This window comes from Tenrec ecaudatus, chromosome X (genome assembly GCF_050624435.1).
Source record: "Tenrec ecaudatus isolate mTenEca1 chromosome X, mTenEca1.hap1, whole genome shotgun sequence".
Taxonomy (NCBI): domain Eukaryota; kingdom Metazoa; phylum Chordata; class Mammalia; order Afrosoricida; family Tenrecidae; genus Tenrec; species Tenrec ecaudatus.
In genome coordinates, this window is record NC_134548.1 from 103017683 (window position 1) to 103032369 (window position 14687).

At 39.6% G+C, this 14687-nt stretch overlaps 1 pseudogene; it reads right to left on the bottom strand.

The window, feature by feature from the left end:
* Positions 1-13440: 13440 nt before the first annotated feature.
* On the bottom strand, positions 13441-14222 carry LOC142433600 (mortality factor 4-like protein 2; annotated as a pseudogene).
* Between the last annotated feature and the right edge of the window lie 465 nt (positions 14223-14687).

A 14687-nucleotide genomic window follows, 5' to 3' on the forward strand; every position in this document is an offset into this window, starting at 1 on the left:
GAACAGATATTTTATCAAAGAGGCTATCCAGGCAGTCAAAAAGCAGGAAATACTTGCAATCACAAGCCAATTTCGAGATGCAAATGAACACTACATTGAGTTACTAACTCACATTGGTATTGATATCCAAGTTAATAAATCACAAAACAAAAAAATCATTAGTTCTGAAGATGGTGTGAAGATATTACACGCCTCGTACACTGCTGAGGAGACTTTCAAAATTTTCAACTGCAGTGGAAAACTGTACGGTACTTCCTCAAACAAGTGAGGATAGAAATACTGTAAGACTCAGCAACTTCTCTATTTGGTATATACCTTAAAGAAATAAGCATTTCAGCATGAACAGATATATGAATACCCAGATTCATCACGACACTATTGACAATAACAAGAAAATGGAAATAATCAAAATGCCCATCAGTAGAAGAATGTATAAACTTTGGTATATACACACAATGGAATACTATATATCACTGAAGAGTAATGATAAAGCGGTGACACACCTCATGGCATTCATAGATTTGGAGGACATTGTGCTGAGTGAAAATGTTGGATGATACCACTGTTATAAAAGAAAATTTCAGTGTATGTCTTTATGCCAAAATACATAGCTATTGATGCCTACCTGGAGTCCATGGAGAGAGATGGAGAAGGAAGAGAAATAGCCTAGAGTATACGCGGTGTTAATTGGGTGAAGAGGAAGAGAATATTCTAGAAGAGAGAGGAGTTGTCAGAAGTGGGATTCGAACCCACGCCTCCAGGGGAGACTGCGACCTGAACGCAGCGCCTTGGAAAGGGGGAACTGATTACAAGGATCCACATGTGACCTCTTCCCTGGGAGAGGAACAGCAGAGAAGGGGGGAAGGGAGACTCCGGATAGGGCAAGATATGACAAAATAACGATGTATAAATTACCAAGGGCATATGAGGGAGGGGGGAATGGGGAGGGAGGGGGAGAAAAAAAAGAGGACCTGATGCAAGGGGCTTAAGTGGAGAGCAAATGCCTTGAGAATGATTGGGGCAGGGAATGTATGGATGTGCTTTATACAATTGATGTATGTATATGTATGGATGGTGGTAAGAGTTGTATGAGTCCCTAATAAAATGTAAAAGAAGAAAAGAGAAAAAAATGATTAGGGCAAAGACTGTACAGATGTGCTTTATACAATTGATGTATGTATATGTATGAACTGTGAAAAGAATTGTATGAGCCCCAACAAATTGTTAAAATAAAAAATAAATAAATAAAAAATAAATTTAAAAAAAAAAGAGAGAGGAGAAAAAACGTGGCAGTATGGGGACAAGGTTTGATAAATTCAGAGGTTTGATAAATTGTTTAAAATGCTGAATCCAGGTAAGGGGGCTTCTAGGAAAAGGTAGTCAACTGAACATAAATACAGTTCAATTATTCAACACCAAGAGAAACTCTCACAAAAGAATGATCAGGTCACTACAATCTCAGAGAATGGTGTGAATGCTAAGTAAATTTAAACTTCCAAACTCAAGGACTCTGGGAACAAGCCGAAAAATGGGAGGCAGGGCAAGCCAGTGTGCCAGACATCCAGTTCTCATTTTATACCCCAAGCCCCAGCTAAAGCAGCCAAATGGACAAGAGCAGTGCCCAGCCAGGCCCCTGCCCCAACTGAGTGTACCTTCCAGGAACTTTGCAACTGGAAAAAGTGGGGAGAATTCACTCATGCAGCGCTTTTTAAAAAATTCCCATTAATTTTCCCACTTCTTTCTTAAGAATAGTCTTTTTTTCTTTTCTTTTGCCATTTTTCCTTTCTTCTTTTCTCAAACTATCATTTTCCATTTCTTATTCCTTGCTTTTCCCTCTTTCAATTGTTTGCTTGTTTTAATCTTTTTTCTCTAATTTTTCTCTTTTATCTCTACTCTCCTTTATCTTTCTCAGCTGTGGCTTCTATTATTCCTTCCCAACAACACTTGTCAAAGGCAATTACCCTCATACAAACCAACCACCCTGCAAACCTTCATAGCTGTACTGTGATGCTATGCAGACAGTGGCCAATATTGGTGCACAAGCAAACAAAACAAAACAAACAAGTAGAAGGGCACAAACAAGTAGAAGGCACAAACAAGTGAACAACTCTCAGATCCAAAGGCATTTTCTGAAAAACAAAAGGCTCTGGAGCTACCATAAAAGGAACTCAGAAGAATTATTTTTTTGGTATTTCTAACCAATAGAGGAAAGAGTTCAACAGAACAACAGAAAAAAAATAGAAGAAAAAAACTTATGAGAAAAACACCAAACAGAAATCCAGAAGATGAATACTAAAATAACGGAACGACAAAACACTAAAAGAATTGAGTAATAGAATTGAAGAAAGTTAAAGATGGATTAGCGAGCTGAAAGAGAAAGCTCTAATATCTGATTTGTGGGAGTTACATTAAAAACAAACAAACAAACAAAGGTGTTAGGACTAAGCCAACCAGTTTCAGGGCCCTGCATGTGCTTCCCCGAAGGTCGGCAGCAGATGGCGCCAGATAAGCTAACTGGTGAAACCAGGTGTTCCGGGTTTGAAGAAAGCCACCAGGAGTCCACAATCAATACTCGGAGTTTCCACACCCCATATACTAATTGCCATACATTCCTCACCACCCCTTTAAAAATCTGGTGCCCACAGCTGCTGAGCACAACTTCCCTCAACTGTTGGCCTAGGTCATGGAACCTGGTCCCAGAGCTCCCCTTAATAAAGCTATTTCTGCTCTCCCGTGTCCTGTCAGTTATGTCTGTCTGTCTCCCTGTACTTCAGTTTCACCTTTACAAAAGGAACTTAAAGAAACCCTAAAAATTATGTAGGAAATTATCAAGAGGAACATTTTCTGTCTCTTTGGAATTCAAGAGCAGGGAGTAACAAAAATCTAGAGAAAATAGTACAATGAATACTGGTACAAAAGAAAACAGATGTGAAAATAGCCATCCTAGAAGTTGAGAGAACCCCAAAAAAGATATACCCCCAAAGGAAAACATTATAATATACAATAATCAAACTTTCCAATATCAATGACAAAGAGAGATTCTTGAGAGCAGCTAGGGAAAAACCGAATAGCTATCTACAAAGGGAGACCAATAAGAATAAGCAATTTTTTAGCAGAATTATGCAGGCAAGACAAAAGTGGAATGAGGTATATAAAACCTTGAAAGATAAAAACCTGGCAGCCAAGAATCTTTTTTCTAACAAAATTAACACTCAACCATGAGAGAGAAATAAGTGTATTTTCAGACAAAGAAAAACTAAAGGACATTGTAAAACTGAAACCTGATATATATATATATATATATATATATATATATATACACACTAAGGGAACTATTTTGGACATATAATCAATAAAAATAGCAGACAAAATTGAGGTCAACATATAGGACAACTCCACCCAGAAATGAACACACTCAAAGCAGTATTCAAAGCACAGAAATGTAGAAGGATTAAGAAAAAATGACATTAAACACACACACACACATACACACAAAAACACACATCAGAATAACAATAACAAATTCACAATATCAACAGCAACAATGAATGTTAATGAATTAAATGTACCAGTCAAGAGACTGAGAGTAGCAGATTGAATAAGAAAATAACAATATAAACACATTTTAGACAAAAAGATGAAAATAAAAGAATGGAAAATATTCCAAGTTAATAGCAACCAGAAATGGGCAGGAATGCCAATAATAATCCACAATAAAATAGATTTCAAGATAAAATCTATCATTCTAGACAAAGAAGGGCACTACTGAAAACAACAGAAATGTCCACCAATAGATTGATAGATATACTGAGATATGTTCATAAAATGGGGTAATGCCTTGGCTTGGTCAGGCACACTTGAGTACTCCAAGTACGGACCTTACTTATCAATACTTTACAGATGTCTTCTGCAGCAGATTTACCAAATACAATGTACCTTTTCAGCTGTTAACTGCTGCTTCCATGAGTATTGACTGTTGATACAAGCAAGACAAAATCCTTGAAAACTTCCATCTATTTGCCATTTATCATGATGTTCCCTATTGGTCCAGTTGTGAGGATTTGGGTCTTTAAATGGAGGTGTTATCCATACTGCAGGCTACAGTACTTGATCTTCATCAGCAGGTGCTTTAAGTCCTTCTCACTTCCAGCAAGCAAGCTTGCATCACCTACATTTTGAAGGTCGTTGGAGCCTTCAATCCTGATGCTGCTTTCTCCTCCATATATTCCAGTTTCTCTGGTGATGTGCTCAGTGTAAAGGGTGAATTAGCATGGTGACAGGATATGGCCGTGATGCACACCTTTCCTGATTTTAAGCCATGCAGCATCCCCTTGTTGTGCTGGCACAGCTGCCTCTTGATCCATGTACAGGCTCTGTATGAGCACAACTATGTGTTCCGGAGTCCCCGTTCATCTCAAAATTACCCATAGTTTGAAATGATTCACGCTGTTAAATGTCTTTTAATAGCCAATGAAGCACAAGTAAATCTCTTTCAGCTAGTTGGCACTTTCAGCCAAGATCCAGGAATGACATCAGGAATGATATCTCTTGTTCCAAGTTCTCTAGCAAGTCCCTGTGAATGTACTGATACAAGTGCTGTTAGATGACCTTCAGCAAAATTTAACCTGCAAGACTGGAGCAAGATGGCAACCAAGCAGCATACACCAGAGGGATTCCGAAGAGAAAACCGAAGAGGGGACATGGAGAGGAATATCTTACATTTCCAGACAACAAGATTCTCAGCATAAAGATAAGTAGATAGTAATTTAGTAAGAAAAAGAGCAGCAAAGTCTGCCACTAGATGCCTTTTTATCATCAGTCCTTGGCACAAGCCAGGAAGCACAAATCCCCAAGTCTCCTGACTGATTTTCCCCAGTCCAGCAGATAGCTCCAGTGGCCGACACGCCCAGCTGGAGGAACATAACTTTATAGGCCCAACCTGGGGTGGATATCAGCATAGATAGGCTTGGATTTCGGCCCAAGACAAGGGCGCTCCAGTCTCATATGTTCACAGCCCTACTTCTCCAAAGCAGGGATAGCACAGCATGAGCTGAGGAGGGACAACTCTTCAGGGCAGTCTTTGAGCAGGCATTAAAAAGTAAATAAACTAGCTCTCCACACAAGCCAGGGGAGCTCCAGTCCCACTTGGCATAACTATCCCCCCTTTACTGAGGTACAACTCTGCATGGCCCCCCATTTAAGGCATCAACAGCTTGGTTGTTTAACTTATTTAGTTAGCAAATAATACACACATGGCCTATTAGCAACGTGTTAGCATAAAAATACAAGTCAAAAATGAAACCGCAATTTTACAAAGGATAGGCAGGGGATTTGGACAAGAGACTATGACTAAGGCCCAGGAGCCACTCCTGGCTGTCATACTGGACAGACCCTCTAGTCAGCCCCAAACCACTCGGAGAAGAAACCTACCTGCTATTGCTCTAATCCTCCCTTCTAGCCCGCCGAGGAAGGTGCCATGTATAGACCCCACTCCCCCATCACTTCTTGGTCACCTTCATCATCTGACAAAAGCAAACCCCATAACCTCTGACCTGATCCACAAGAGGGGTCTATTCCTTTAAGACAATTAACTGAAATCATAAGAATACAAGGTACTCAGCCATACTAGATAGCAAAAGCATCCCCACAGCCTTAATCTCAATCCAAAAAGACAAACGCAGTACTACTGGTAGTAGTAAAACAGCATGCTACCAGCCACTGTCCCCAACTGTTCAAAAGACCTTGGCACCACATAGTTCTGATTCTCACCAGAATATAGTCTAGACCCCAGGTGTTCTTTTGTAAGAATTGTTGCTGATTACAACACATTGGTTTTATATCATTCCTACACTCTCCCCTTCTTTAAAACAAGTTTGTGCACTATTCTTATAATTCATCGTTAATCATGACTTCCACATCTGTTGGTAAATGTAAGGACAGAAAAATGTTATCATTACTTTTTTTTTTGCTTTCAATATACTTTATTTTCTAGTCCCTCTACACATCATCAATCCACAAGTTAGCACACACATAAGAGACAAAGCTCCTGGGCAAAGCTTAGGGCCCATACAAAGAGACATTAATAGTTCTTCTGCACCTTACAAAAATAAATCAAGGAAATACAAATAGACAAGGAAGTGAAACTCTTGTTGTTCGCAGATAGTATGATCCTATATATAGCAAACCCAAACGTGTCCACAAAAAGTCAACTGGAAACAATCAAGGAATTCAGAAAGTTATCAATTCTATTCCTGTATTCCAAGACAGCTACAAAAAATACATGAGGAAAAAATATACCATTTACAATAACTACAGATAAGATGAAAAATTTAGGAATAAACCTAATGAAAGAAACAAAAGAACTATTGAGATAGTTAAGATTTATTGTTCCAACTTGGCCAATAAACACAGGTGGGGTTAATTGAAGGGTGGAGAGATAAATGACTCAGTGAGCCTTTCCTTTCTAGTTCTCGGTTCTCTTGCTTCCGTATGGTCAGACAAGGGTGCAGCTGCCTTAGCCAGTTCCCTGCTTCAACTTGCAAGGCTCACTTCCTGCAAAACATCCCTGAGGAGAAGCCATGTAGACCTACCCTGATGCAGCCCTGGGTGCTGGAGCACCCGTGTGGCAACCCCTGCCAACGCTGAGATGCTTGCACTCTCACTGATTTGACTTTCCTCCTGCAGTCAGCATCACTGCATATATTTTGTGAAATTGAGGAGGATTTTGTAGATTGGTGCTGGGCATATGGACTACTGTTGGATTTATGGGCTTGGACAGCACTGGGTTGGGATGCTTTCTTAATGTACACTTAACCTTTATATAAAACTCTCTTATGAGTTTCTGTGGATTTGTTTTACTAATGTACCCAGACTAATACTACTATACAGAGAATACTACAAAACATTAATACAAGAAACCAAAAAAAAAAAAAAAGAACTACATAAATGAAATTGTATCCCATGCTCATGGATAGACAGACTTAATATTGTGAAAATGTCAGTATTACCTAAGACAATCCATATTTACAACACAATCCTAATTCAAATCCAGATTATATGAGGGGGTACCCCTCAACTGGATATTTTTTCAAAGCTATGCATTTAAATTTTTACAAGACAACCTTATCATCTTAAAAGTATTCTCCATTACACTTAATACATTTGTCAAATCTGCTATTCCATTTTTGGAAACATTTTTCAAAATTATCTATTTGGATGGCTACCAGCACCTCCCTCATTATTTTCCTTCAACATTTCTGCGTTGGCAAATCACTGTCCTTTTAGGGAACTTGTAAGGAGCAAGGAAAGGTGAGTAAGGTGCATGGGGAAGAGAGGCATGCTGGTTTTTTGGCCAAAAACTTGCATAATGAGATGGCTGCATGAGCAGGTGCATTGTCATGGTGACAAAACCAGTACCCCATCTTCCACAAATCAAGCCTTTTTTGTTATACACTCTTATGCAATCTTTTCAGAACTTATAAATAGAAAGCTTGATTAACAGACTTACCTGTTGGAATGAACTCCAAATGCATGATGAATCAAGATTTTCATCTGTTTGGGAAGCTGACAGAGGTCCAGAATGAGGTTTGTCATCAATCGACATTTCACCTTTTTTGAAATGAGGAAACCACTTGTACTCTTGAGTTTTTCCCATAGTGCTGTTCTTTTAAGCTGTGTTCAATATCACAGCCGTTTCTGTGGCATTTTCCCCAAGGAGTGAAACAAAATTTCACAGCCACATACTGTTCTCTTAAGTCGGCCATCACACACACACACACACACACACAAAATCCCAAAAACACCCCCCCCCCCAAGGTTCTAGCGAAACAGCTTTAATGAAAAAAATTCACTGTGGCCAGTGTGGTAGTTATATCATCTGTTGTCAATTTAAGAGGATTAAGAGTGGAGGGATGGAGTTTATCTTGTCAATCAGGTCCTAGCCAATGAAGCCTCTGTGTGGGCACTGCCTTCTCCTGATAATTCTGGGAACTCCTGTATTCCTCCTTGGAGTGGGAAGATACTCTCTCTCTGCTCACCCCCTGGGAGAGCTTACAAGACACATGGAACTACATTAGTGCCCTGAGCTGGAGAAGCCACGTGGAGACCCCTGACCAGTGCTGAGATACTTGCAACACCATTGGATCCACAATACTTCCCACCCACTGGCATGTGAACTTCCTGTATTCAGCATCATTGCATGTGTTACATGGGTCTGAGGAGGACTTTTGCAAATATTTGACTTATGCACTTGATCTGGACTGGACTGGGATGTTTTCCCAATATTCAACTGCTCTTGTATATAAAGTTCTTTCTTATAGACATATGAATCTCGCTCGATTTGCTTCTCTAGTCAATCTGAACTCATACAACCAGAGAGAACGCTCCCAGGCAACACCATTGGTTACACTTACTCAGAGTGAGATAATCATTGCTGCCCAGTGGGGAATAAAATGCGTGCAATGAAAGCTCCATTCCAACAAATGCAATTCCAGGTTGTTTGAGTACCCCACATATTTTTTTAAAGAAATGGAAAAACTAATTACCAATTTCAGATGGGTAGGCAAAAGACCCAGGATAAGCAAAGAACTTCTTAAAAAACAAGAACCAAGTAGGAGACTTTGAAATACCTGACCTAAAAGCTAACTACATAACAACAGTAGTCAAAACAGCCTGGCACAGTTATAAGGAGAGATTTACAGAGCAGTAGATGAGAAAGGAGACCTAATATAAATGCACCAGCCAACAGGCAATTGATTTTTAACAAAGGACAATAGGACAAAGACAGCCTCTTCAACAAATGGTGTTAGACAAACTGGATTTCCATATTCAGAAGAATGAAAGAAGACCCATATCTCTTCCTATGTCCAAAATGAACTCAAGAAGGACTAAAGACCTAAATGTAAACCCTAAAGCTATCCAGATCATCACTGAGAAAGTTATAACAAACTTAAGGGCCCTATTGCAGGGCATACATAGATTACCGACCATAATAAAAGTGGCACACACAGTAGAAGACAAGATAGACACCTGGGACATGCTGAAATCACATCACTTATGGACATTAAAAGACTTCACCAGGAGAGGAAACCGAGAGCCCACAGATTTGGGGAAAAAATTACCAACAACACATCAGACAACGGTCCAATTACTAAAGTACAGAAAATTCTGCGCCTGCTTAATAAGAAAATAACAGACGACCCAATTGAGAAGTGAGAAAGAGTATCCAAAAGTGAAGTACAAATAGGTAACCAACCCATGAAAAAAATATTCAATATCACTAGCCATCAGGCAGATGCAAATTAAAATCACAATGAGATAGCACTTTATACCCACTATGCTACACAAGTTCAAAAAAAAAACACCCAGAAAACAACAAATGCTGGAGGGGATTTGGAAATATTCAAATGTTTATACACTGTCGGTGGACATGTAAATGCATACAACCATTATTGAAAATGATATGGTGATTCTTAAAGCAGCTGGAAATTGAAATTCCATACGATCCAGTAATACCATTATTAGCCATATACTCCAAAGAAATAAGAGATACAACATGAGTGGATTTATGCTCTCCCATGCTTACAGAAGCACAGTTTACAAGAGCAATAAATTGGAAGGGGCTCAACTGCCCAACAGTGGAAGAATGGATAAAGAAACTATTACGTACACAAAATGGTATACTATGCATCCCCCCTCCATAAAAGTAATGAAAGTATGAAACACCACATGACCTGGAACAACCTGGAAACCATTATACTGAATGAAGGTAGTCAATCATAAATTTTGAATGATTCCACTACTTAAAAGAGAAACACCAATTTAATGAATCTTAGAGACCAACTCCTAAAACACAGGCATAGAATGTCTGCCTACTGGACATGAAAGATACATTACCTCTCTTAGGTGCACTACATAAGAACCAGCTCAAAAGAGGAGACCTCACATTGGCTGGGGTCACTCCTTCAAGAAGAGGGAAAAGGTGGCGAGTCAACCACTTGATGCTATCCAGCTTTGAGACAAATAAAGAGGGCTTCCACAGAAATGAAAGAGAACCTTACTGTAAATCAAGTTAAGACCAGGACAGGGGAGGGGAGCATCTCCATTTCAGAGAAGACATTGATATATCTGTAGTTGGGTATGGTGAGTAATGGAGAGGATCAACCTAATTTTGAGATGAGATGCTAAACAATAATTGTAGATAACCTAAAGTGAGAAATAACACAATTCCATGATCCTGGGTAGACACTTCAAATATGGAGCTAACCAAGCCTCCGTGAACCATGCTATGGGCTAAGCACTATGATGGTCTTATAAGCTGGCCTTACAGGGAATGTGGCATCCTCCAAGGGCCATACCAGAAGGAGTCAATGTGGAAGCCCCTCTGAACAAACCTGTAGCCCTTGAGCTTAGAACTGAAATTCCCTACTGGAGGAGCAGCAAAGGAATGGCCACCCCAAGACTGTAGAAATGGCTGTCATTGGACCTTGGGTGGGACAGCTGGCTTAGTTAGTATACAATAAAAGGGGACCCAGAATCACCATATATTTAGTACAGTGGAACCCCGGACCTCCACACTAATCCATTCTAGAAGGAGCTTCGAGATGCGATGCAGTCGAGTTCTGAATCATTTTTTGCCTATTAGAAATAACTGAAAATGGATTAACCTGTTCTCAACCACCAATTTTTACCCTAACCTTGACTTTTTATACAAAGCATTACACAGACATTTCAATGTAAATAAGCTCAGAGTTAAATAATAAAATTTAAATAAGAAGCACAACATTTACCAAGTACAGTCTGGCCCATACCTTGACATTGATGAGGATCTGGATCTGTGGACACGGATGTGGAGAAGAGGGATAGAATCCCCTTCCAGGAAATCAACTGGAAGCTGGTTTTCAGGGGTTGTTTTCCCCCTTCTTTGCCTTTTTATCACTAGAACCTGGCTGGATATAAAAAAACAAATCTGTCTAATATTGCCTGGTTTTGGTGTTTCCTTAACTGTTTTCTCAAAGGGATAACTAAATTATCATCAACAATATAGATAACATAGCTAACCAGTTCCTTATCATGATGATGCTTTTCGAAAAACTCTTTCTTAGGACCCGCATTTTCTTCATCTAAAAACAGTACAAAAAGCCATAAATACTAAGAAAATTATAGCAAAACGTTTGGAACACAGCCACAAAAGGTTTAAACAACACGTACTAACACCGCCCACTAACACCTAGTGACTGAAACACTGCTTTTGTTTATAAAATCCCATGCGTTGGGTCAGATTCCGATTTTTTTGTTTGCGCTCCAATGGAAAATTTTTCAACATTTCACGTCGAAATCCAATTATGTCAAGTACTGATGCGGTCAGGGTTCTACTGTATCTCGATGCGCTGCTTGCATTAATATGGCAGGTATTAATCTGATAGCCACTAAGCTACCCTTGTAAGGAATGTTACAGGAAAATTTCACCTAGCAACCCCCATGCTCAATCACTTAAGAAATCCATCTGGTTAATGCAACAACTCATGGAGTGCAGTTCAATTATATTTGCATAAACTCATATTAATAGTACCTTAACTTCTATACCATTGGATAAATTGTTGTTGCAACAATGCAATCATCTTAAATCCCATGGGAATGACTGACAATATTTTTCTTTTCTATTTTTCTGGGTGTTTTTTATTTTGGTTTTTTTTTGTCCAAACATTATTATATGACTGCGAAAGTAAACCACAGTCATTTATAACCCATGGACAAGCAGATGGATTCTAGGACCCTAATTATTTCTAGTCCCAATCCAAGAGCAATTAGCTATTATAACATGACCCTGCTTCATATTCACCTTCATGAAGAGATCATTTAAGATAAGAGTGCTACATCAGAGTGTGGTGAAGGAAGCAGATGGTGCCCATTTATCAATTGGAACAGTGTCTGGGGTCTTAAAGACTTGTACTTGAACATGCAGCCATCTAAGTGAGGCATCAACTAAGTCCACAATGAAGAAGCACACAAGTTTGTGCGATTCAAAACTGAAAGTGACAAAGTCCAAATAGAGGAAGGGAAAATGATGACAGCTTAAATTTTAGAAGGCTGGGTAGCAGATTGGGAGCCCAAAATCCATCCGCAGAGTATCTCCTCTGGCAGATCCCCTCTGGCTGTAGGTGAGGGACTCCAAGCATTTTAAGAGCAGCTAGAGATTACCGTAAACTGGATTAGGGTGCATTAAACTACTGTATAATATACTTAGTCTGTTGACCTCCCTTTTGACCCAAGTTGAATTTTGGTCTAGCCTTAAATATCTCTCACTTGTTCCAAAACAAAAATAACTTCTCTGGGTTTCTTAATATTACTGATGGTCTTTTCTTCCTCACTCTGTATTTTTATTTTTATCTTTATATTATTTTTCTTCTTTCTATTGTACTTGTTTTGGTTTGTGCTTTGTTTTCTTTTGTTGGTTTCTGCTAGGTTTCCCAGTTTAAGAAGTACAGAAGGAGTGGATGCATACAGACAATAACTGACACAATGGTTTATCAGGGACAAGGGGTGGGGAAGGTGAGGGGAAATGGGGACCAAACAATGAATCTGGGTTGGGGAGGGAGCACTAGAAATGATTGTGATGATATATATACAACTGTATTAAAAGTAGACCAAACTATGGATGTGTAAGATATGTGAACTTTCAGGATATATCAGGATATTTTCATAATATATCAGGAAAGTTACTAAAAAATAGAACCAAATTTGACTGCTGATTATTGCCATAATAGTAGGAGGAGGGATTTTTCTTAGGTGGCATTAAGTGTATGTTAATGGTGACAGAATAATTTGTAGAATGATAAAAAATGACGGTACAACACAAAGAGTATAATCGATGGCACTGAATTATGCATGTAGGAGTTGTTGAAATGGAGAATGTCTTGTTGCATACATTTTTGTCACAATTAATAGTAATAATAAACTATAAACAATGAGTTTAAGGAAGAACAAATGTTCTGAAATTTATCATGATAATGATTGCATGATAAGATCAAACTATTTTTATGACATATGGATGAACTGTCAATAAAACATATTTTTTACAAAAATTTTAGTAGGAGGAAAAAATAACAACATAGATGACTTTCAGAGGATATAAAAATGAGAGAACACAAATGCATGGGTTTTCAGCTACATACATAATGTTGTCAATTAGGCAATAAAATGTTCTACTAAAAGTTTCTTCTTTGTCTAATTACTGAACACACTGGTAGCAACTTTGAAATAAGAAAAGTTCCTTCTCACTTTTATTTTCTGTTTGAAACAAACAGAAAGCTAACATAAACATCAGCCCTGTGATACATTAACAATTTTAGAGAATATATCAATTATATAGGAAAAAGACTAAGAACAAAAAAAAGGGGGTTTACAGATATCCAGACCTACCAGCTAGAGGTCAGTAGACCCTCACCGGGCTTGGTGATGGTGCTCAGCTGAAGCCATTTTGTAACCATGGGCAGTAAACAGGGCGCAGAATTCTTCGCCAGATATTTTAGGAAAATATGCAGATAGCAACAGTAACACCAGCTCTTTCCACCAAAGGGCCTGAAAGCCAACATTGCGCAGATACTTACAAATAATCTCAGAAGGTAGGGTGCACCATAAAAGCAGAGACTTAGAAGCGGCATGGTGAGCCATGAGGATCTCGGCATACTGGGGCTCCTGGGATTTGTAGAGCAGCTGAGTGCCCAGGATCACACTGAAATACTCGTTTATTCCCTCCACAACGTCATCACCCGCACACGCCTTGTTGGCGACATTTCCTTGAGATCTCTTGCAAGTTGCGTCCTCTTCCAGGGTGGCATCTTAGCCGGGAGCTGAAACAGCTGCTTCTGCCTGCTAAGTCCCTTCCTCCACCTAGGATCTGCCCGGGCCCTTTTCTTCGGAGGTGGCTGAGGTGCTTCACTGGTACTGCGACCAGCTCGTGCCCCAGGAGTCTTCTGGCCTTTCTGTGGGATCCTGAAGGAGGATTGCCCGCAAAGCGACACCCCCCACCCCCCAGCCCCATCTGTCCGCAAGAGCTGGCTCCAGATTCTTCTGCTGTGGACCAGCTGTCTCCTTTCCTGAGGCGGCCCTTCTCATCTTCTCTGCCTGCTGTGTCTTATAGGTTTTTTTTTTTTTTCCTCTAAGTTGTCTCGGTCTACAGATTGTGGTTCATGAGTTTGAGAGTCCTGCTTTCTGGAACTCATTCAACCCCGTGTTTGTTCCAACCAATAATCTTCTACCTTCTTTCCCTTCCAAGAACTCTTAGTGCTTTCCCAGATGAACCTTTCTTACAGATATTCAGGGATGCTTTGGAAAGATGAGGTAGTGATCCAAGATTGTGTAATGTGGCATAGTTCTGTAAGCAACATCAGATCTTCTGATCCTTAATTCAAAACAAACAGCTTTTAGGAGACTGACCTGAAACGAGAATCCAGCTCTCCCCAGCAGCCAATATATGTACACACCGAACCTCCAAACGCCACAGTAAAGCCAGGTGTGTCTGGCAGCTGATCCACAAAAGCTGACACGTGACACTGGAGGCGGGCTTAAGCCCTCCAGTCAATCACCTTCTTCTTGTCTAAGTTTTAGAATGCTCCATAAGCAAATGATTGGATGAGGATTTACAGGTCACCAATGACGTTTAACAGCAGTCATGATATATTCTTATT